Here is a 7,651-nt window from a genome sequence, read left to right as displayed (position 1 = left end):
ATAACTTACTGTTCGCTTCTGTTTTAATCCATTCCCCCCTCTCAAGTCATGAACACATCTATAAATACATCATCAGCTTCCATAAATCAGTGTCCTTTTTGACTGGTTTCTTGTCTTCTCTGACATTTTTATTGCTTCTGCTTTCTCTGGAATCTATTTGACTTTAAAAAGGAGGGAATGTCGCCCGTGTTGAGAGCCAGACATCGTTTTGTTTGGGTTCCCTGAGAGGATTTTAAAGTGGTTCATGTTTGGTGCTTCTCTTTAAACGCCACACTGTCCCTCTCTGTGTGTCCGCAGGAGGCTGAGTGGCACTGCGATGAGTTCACCAAGGGAGCCTGCTTCAGCCGGGGAAAGTCTGAGGTGAGTTTAAGTAATGTTTCAAATGTGCCACGCTGTTATATTGCTTTATCAGACACCTGTCAGTACGTCCAAAAACAAATTTCAATGTTCAAATAACATCTCGTCCTCAGTCAAAGGTGTGCGTCATCGCAGAGATACTGCAAGTCTGCTACCACGCTCACAAATCAAGACTTATCTGTTTAATTAAATCAAATAACTATTCATATCTTACACCTCTTTGAATATTTTTTTAGATGTATTTAAATGTCATTTCATAATGTGTTACCGTTATCAAACACGGTTGCAACTCTGCAGCTAGCTTGGTTTCAATAAAGAAAATGAAATGGATATTCCAGCAATAAAGTATTCAATTCACTTTGTTGATATGTTACAAACTACACTTGCCATAAAGTAACTCAATGGCATCTTTTAGATTAATATTTCATTTATGTCTGGTAAATGCTAATGTATCTCAAATGCTAAACCCAATGCTAGCAGCTCTGTGATCCTGTACTAAAGCACCGTGGTGTTTTGAGCTAAATGCTAACCTCAACATGCTAATATGCTCAGAATAATCCCGTTAAATTGTTTGGATATCATTTTCACCTCGTACGGTGGAGGCTGATGGTGACATTGTGGTTCGTTTTGCAGATATTTTATCATAAATTAATACTTTTTTAGATGTACAATATATCCCTAGGAGAGTGCAGACCTGAGTGGGAAAACTTTTTTTTTGTATCTGCCCCATAATTTGGATCCTCTTCAAAATGATATGGTTTCTTCCTTGGCCCATGCTTCACTCAAAGACTTAGTTTAAAAGAAATCAAGCCAGCTGTTATTTCCTTAATCCGGCTGACAAACAAACAGAACTTGGTAACTAGAAATGAAACCTTGATTACTGCTGAATACTTTTCTAAACTTCAAAGCCGCAGCCTTCAAAACAGGGAATGACTGTTCAACGTTTTCCTGTGGGTTTGGTTATCTATACAAATACGCAGTCTGACAGAAGAACTGAAGGCTACAGATGTCCGACTTTCCCAGCAGCATCTGTGAATAGAGAGGCTATAGAGAGAATTAATTTTTAAAGACAGATATCACAGAACTCTCATCATTTTACAGGCAGTGTTGAATCAGCTCCAGAGAACACATCAAATAGCCCAGAGAAATAAAAAGCCAAGTGTTGATGAAACTTTTTGAAGTCTGAAATGAAGCGCTTATTTATATGTGGGATTATCCAACTAAAGGATCTTTATCAACTTGTTATGAAGTGAAAAGCTTGAATCCTATTTACAAGCCTCGCAAAAAAGGGAGTTCCTATTGTTTTTTCTTTTTGGTGCAGAGCTGTGTGTTTTTGTGTGTGGTTAGCTGGCATACTCTGCAAACAGCTGGGCTCGAGTATGAACTTGACTTGTAGGTGAACTGGCCTGTGTGTGTGTGTGTGTGTGTGTGTGTGTGTGTGTGTGTGTGTGTGTGTGTGTGTGTGTGTGTGTGTGTGTGTGTGTGTGTGTGTGTGTGTGTGTGTGTGCACCGCTATATAGTAATAGGCACGCAGGGGCCGGCCAGCCTCAGAAAGCTGAAGTGAATTACAGACCGAAGCTCCGTCAGTCCTGGAGAGTCGCTGCTGCCTCACAGATTGTGTTCCTCCCTGTTCTCTTCGGAGGATCAGCTCTGTGACGCAGAATAGCATTAAAAGACTGGGCTGGGCTTTTTGATGCTTAATACCTCGCTCAGCGCAGCAATATACCATCGCTTAAGCTATTACACAGATACCGTGCTTTGAGTACATTTACAAGTGATTGTCTTTTCTTTTTTATCTTCCCTAATGCACGCATCCACTCTTCTCTTGTGTATTTGATTTATCTCAACCGGGAGAAGAGAGCAGAGTTAAATTGACTTGACAGGACTTGATTGCTGTTTCTGTTTTGTTTTATAATGCGAGCAGCCTCGGTATTGGAGTGCAGACGGGGAACATTTGTCAGGAAGTTTTCGTAAACAAGTCAAGACTGTTAGGCTGTGCAAATATTACATATTCCCTTATTTACCTTGGAAACAAACTGCAGCGGAGAATTGAATTATGCACCCCCTCCCCTCCTCTCAATCCTGCACAGTGTAATCACACAGATATATGGGCGAGTTTTACACACACACAAACGCATACACACACACACTTAGGCTGTGCTTAGCACCACAAACAAGTTGTTTTATGAGTCACCTTCATCTTGATAGGGGGAAATAAAAACCTCCTTCCTCTCCATCTCTCCTACAGTGCCCTAAATCAGACCCTGGAGAGGAAGGGGGGGGAAGGGGAGGAGGTGTCACCCCGGGCACCTCAAGTGGCTCGGACACTTTGAGATTTACAAGGTTTTTAAATTTCCACGAGGGGTCCCAACTCCTTTCAGACAGAGGGGACTCTATGAGTTTATCACCTTCATCCCAGCACAAAACAAACACCGCTATTTGACTTGAAATCTGACGGCTGTTGTTCCGTTGATGGATTTCAGCGGTAAGCTTGCATGAAAGGCAAAAGTTCACAATGTTTAGCGGCCGTCAATCATTCGATCAATCCATCATCCGTCACGCTTTATTCTCGCACGCTTTTAGCCAAGTGCTGAGAAGTTTTTTCTCAAAGCTCAAGCCTAAACCTCAGAGGAGCAAGCCCAAAAGAAAGTGTACTTCAACGTAATTTAGGCAATGTAGTAATGTGGAGAGAAGCTTATAACCGAACATGCTTTAATGAAGAGGGACTCTCATTTCTGACCAATCAAGGCTTCAAGGCTTTTATTGTATATCTACAGTGTAGTTATGACAATGACAATCTTAGGTCACAGGCTCCTCCAACAGTGCAACACAATCAAAAAGTAAATACAATAAATTGCAGAATAGTCTAAAGTAATTGGAATATTGATATATACACTGAACAAAAATATAAATGCAACACTTTTGTTTTTGCTCCCATTTTTCTTGAGATGAACTCAAAGATCTAAAACATTTTCTATAAACACAAAATAACCATTTCTCTCAAATATTGTTCACAAATCTGAAAAGATCTGTGATAGTGAGCACTTCTCCTTTGCCGAGATAATCCATCCCACCTCACAGGTGTGGCATATCAAGATGCTGATTAGACAGCATGATTATTGCACAGGTGTGCCTTAGGCTGGCCACAATAAAAGGCCACTCTGAAACGTGCAGTTTTGCTTTATTGGGGGGGTCTGGGGGGGTCCGAAAACCCTAGGGTTGAACCCTAACCCTAACATGTCACCCATCTCCTTCGCATAGAGTTGATCAGGTTGTTGATTGTGGCCTGTGGAATGTTGGTCCACTCCTCTTCAATGGCTGTGCCAAGTTGCTGGATATTGGCAGGAACTGGAACACGCTGTCGTATACGCCGATCCAGAGCATCCCAAACATGCTCAATGAGTGACATGTTAGGGTTACCTAACATAAACCGGACCCCCCCAGACCCCCCCAATAAAGCAAAACTGCACGTTTCAGAGTGGCCTTTTATTGTGGCCAGCCTAAGGCACACCTGTGCAATAATCATGCTGTCTAATCAGCATCTTGATATGCCACACCTGTGAGGTGGGATGGATTATCTCGGCAAAGGAGAAGTGCTCACTATCACAGATCTTTTCAGATTCGTGAACAATATTTGAGAGAAATGGTTATTTTGTGTATGTAGAAAATGTTTTAGATCTTTGAGTTCATCTCATGAAAAATGGGAGCAAAAACAAAAGTGTTGCATTTATATTTTTGTTCAGTGTATCTATAAGTCATTTAGACAAGAGTGGTTTCAATGGACTAATGTCGAGAGAAGCTTAAACCAAACATGCTTTAATGAAGAGAGACTCTCATTTCCGACCAATCAACAAAGCAAAGGCAGTTTTCTGAAGCGATCCCACGCCTGCTTCGTTTATCTCCCTTCATTGAGACCTGCTTCAGACCTGCTCCCAGTTGAATTAGGATGTGACGTGGCTGAGCTGTGAGGACATTAGCTTTGATTTGACTCTGTCCGGCTCGCCCACGTTTCAGAGTTTCCTTCTGAGGCTGCAGGTGTTTGTCTCATGAAGTGTGATTTAGAGTTTAGTGTGCTAACTGTGTGCTGATGTGTTTCCACAGGAGGAGTGCCAGAATTACATCAGGGTGCTGCTGGTGAACGGGAACCGGCTGTTCACCTGCGGGACCAACGCCTTCACCCCCATCTGCACCAACAGAACGGTACCCACATCTTTAACCTGCTGCTTCTGCCTCTTTCTACCATGCTACTTTTTGTTAAACCAGCTTCACATGGATGCATATTCTTCTTAAATGTTAGATTATGTCACCTATAGTGGCTCAGTTTTTGACTTTGAAACATTTGTGTGTCAGTGCTTAGAAATCAGAAATCCTTTATTGTCACACAGCAGGAATAATACAGACAAAAGGTACAACTAAGCAGGTTTGGAAGAAGTAATGTGGTTTCTGAAGAAGTAAAGGTTGCAATATTCAATGATAAAAGTCCTGCGTTCAAAATGATGTAGAAGAGCACGCGTACCAGCATCAATTTATACTGAAAGTATCAAAAGTTAAAGTACTCTAAATGCTTAACGGTCCATTCCAGAATAATATATATTAAATTACTGCATTACGATAAGTGGTAGGAGAAGTATTAAGATCCTTTACTTAAAGGTCACCTATCTTGTTATTTTTAGGCAATAGGTCTCAGATATATACAAATATATAAAAACATGTCTATGAAGTGTTTTGTTCAAAATACCAAACAGATCACCCATTCTAGCCATGCCTCATATCCCTCTATTTCAGTTCCTGTTTCTAAACAACACTACCTCCTCTCTCTTCAATACAACTGACAGCCACCTTAGGACCTACACTCCCTTTTCCAGTCCTTTGGGACTCGGGATTGGGATCGGTGTATTTTTCGGTGGGAAATTGTACGTAAAAACGAAATAACCCCCGCCCGAACCCCCCCCCAGGCTTGGCAGACATAGACCACAACCTCCCAAGTCCTAATCCCACGATCAGAATCCTCCCATTCAAGCACTTGCTCACCCGGCGCTTACACGACCACCATATACCACTACCCGTCCGCATGACAACCTACCTGTGCTTGTTGTCCGGTGAGCTTAGTGTTAATGGGATGGGATTGGTATGGATTAGGATGGGAGTGTGGTCATATGACTGGACCAAAAGCCTGGGGGGTCGGGGGGTTAATTTCGTTTCTTACGTACAAAGGTTCACCACAGGAAAATACACCGGTCGGATTCCCGTGTGGACACGTTATAGCTGACGACAGATATAGTCGTAGAAACATACGAGTGTGACAACTCCACCCTACCAAAAGAGACCGTTCCCTCTTCACGAGGTAATAGTGGTCTAAAAAAGCTAAACACTTTGCCTTAATAATACTCTCTCTTTACCACACAACACCTATATCTTTTACCAAATCTAGAGAACTAGTAGAGTACTTCTTTACCCTCGTTTGTTTTTCACAACTAACATATAAAAACAAGCATATATATTAAATGCATCGTAACGTTGAATACGAGTAAGGAAACAAACGGTGACCCCCCCTTGGGACTTACGTTACGAAACATCAACGTCGGACGGAAATGCATATTAACAGTAACTGTTATTTAATAGGGCATAGGATATAAGAATTTTGTGCTCAATATCTCCCTGAATCACCTGTGTATTTGCCTCTAAACATATGTTCTACTTTCCGTTAACTGAAGTATATGACGACAATTATAGGCCATAACAACGTAAAGACACTATACTAACGCACATTAGAACGACGTCAAAAACATTACTAAACAAAAACGTGGCCTCCGGTCCCTTGTACGCAATACTGAGAATATCTACATACTGTTTATCAGAGAAAATAATTAGGGCAGTTACACTAATTCATCCTGACACATCTTTAATTCTCTGTGTAGGGTAATCCATGGTTTTACATCTTCCCTTCTTACTAAATATTCTTATTATTGAGTTAGTGAGTCTTCATTCCCGGGGTCCTACCCTGGTTCCATTAATCGAGCACCCAGTAGCCATAATAGCCCCATACTCGAGATTCCCGTATAAACTAATCCTACAATTGTTTCGAAACTCCTTTTGGTGTTGAAGACCTACGAATTATTGTAATAAGAGTATTGCTCAGATGACAAAATGTAAGGGAACCACGTAACCACACTGTGCTTTCGTGCGGAGGCAGTGTAGCGACGTACTTTACACAGACTAGTGGAACCGGAAAAGGACGACGTAACAGGAAACTAGTTATTGTTAAGTTAAAGGATAAACAATTTGTCGAGTGGGCCCTACTGTGCTAGGCCTCGACTTCCCTATTACTGACTAATTCCTCGCGAGGCACCATCTATCCATCACATAATTTCTAAAACGCCTCGTTAAGTATGGAAAAATGAGTCCAATAATGACCGACGATGGTGTCTAATTCACCAGTGCGAATTATAACGTCACAAATAAATATGGTGAATTCGTATTTCGTCCAAACTTCCATGCGTCTTTTATTTTGTACGTTTCACATAATGTTTTGCAAAAATTGTGGGCATTACACAACAGTGTGATTGTCACTTATTACTGTTATATGATGGATTAGATTAAAACGTGTCATATAATACTACTTATAACGTTCATACCTACTGTAATAGTACGTCTTATTAAGTGAAAAAATATACATTCCGTGTTAAAGAACTAGGGTATGAAGAAGTGGAAAGTTCTTACGTTACTAAAATGGAATGTTACTTCATATAACTGTATTTACATGAAAATGATTCCCACAAAAGGATGTACGATTAGATGAAAGATAACAAAAAATGCTAGTTACCGGGCCTACACATCGTTGAGTGCGTCACGTCTTTTTATTTTGTGAAGAGAAATGGAGGCATGGGTTTAGAGGATTTTGCCCCTTGTTAGCCTCGACTAGGCATTAACGCCCAGGCTATACTGCATAGTAGTCCTTACACCCTGGTGCGGATAGTCTTTGCAACGATAGTCTTGTTACGAGCGACAAGAACCTCGCTTAGACTACCAGCCACAAATGTAATCGTACGATTGTGAGTCTCGGATTGACATGACGCTCCTCGTAGCAACCACTTCTCGTCCTTCATTTTTCCTGCAGTGGGAAAACCATATTGGCCGTTATCTCTCTTTTCGAAACTCGAGGTATACTAAGGTCTCGTTTAGGACCTATAGGATACTGATACCGCAAAGGTCAGGCCGTCTATAAATAAATCTGTCATCAAGGCCCAGGGCGTCTCGAGTCGGGGGGAGCGAAAAAATAAATTTCGAAATATGG

At 41.3% G+C, this 7,651-nt stretch overlaps 1 long non-coding RNA gene across 1 annotated transcript in view; it reads left to right on the top strand.

The window, feature by feature from the left end:
* The first annotated feature begins 290 nt into the window (after positions 1–290).
* LOC104944398 (uncharacterized) overlaps positions 291–7,651 on the top strand; it is a 21,052-nt gene continuing 13,691 nt past the window's right edge. The window contains exons 1-2 of the long non-coding RNA XR_798222.1: positions 291–360; positions 4,459–4,557. This is a non-coding gene — a long non-coding RNA (uncharacterized lncRNA). The remainder of the gene's footprint in view (positions 361–4,458; positions 4,558–7,651) is intronic.

The sequence above is a fragment of the Notothenia coriiceps genome, unplaced genomic scaffold (genome assembly GCF_000735185.1).
Source record: "Notothenia coriiceps isolate Sejong01 unplaced genomic scaffold, NC01 NC01_scaffold00008047, whole genome shotgun sequence".
NCBI classification, from domain to species: Eukaryota; Metazoa; Chordata; class Actinopteri; order Perciformes; family Nototheniidae; genus Notothenia; species Notothenia coriiceps.
This window is presented reverse-complemented; position numbering and strand designations above follow the sequence as displayed.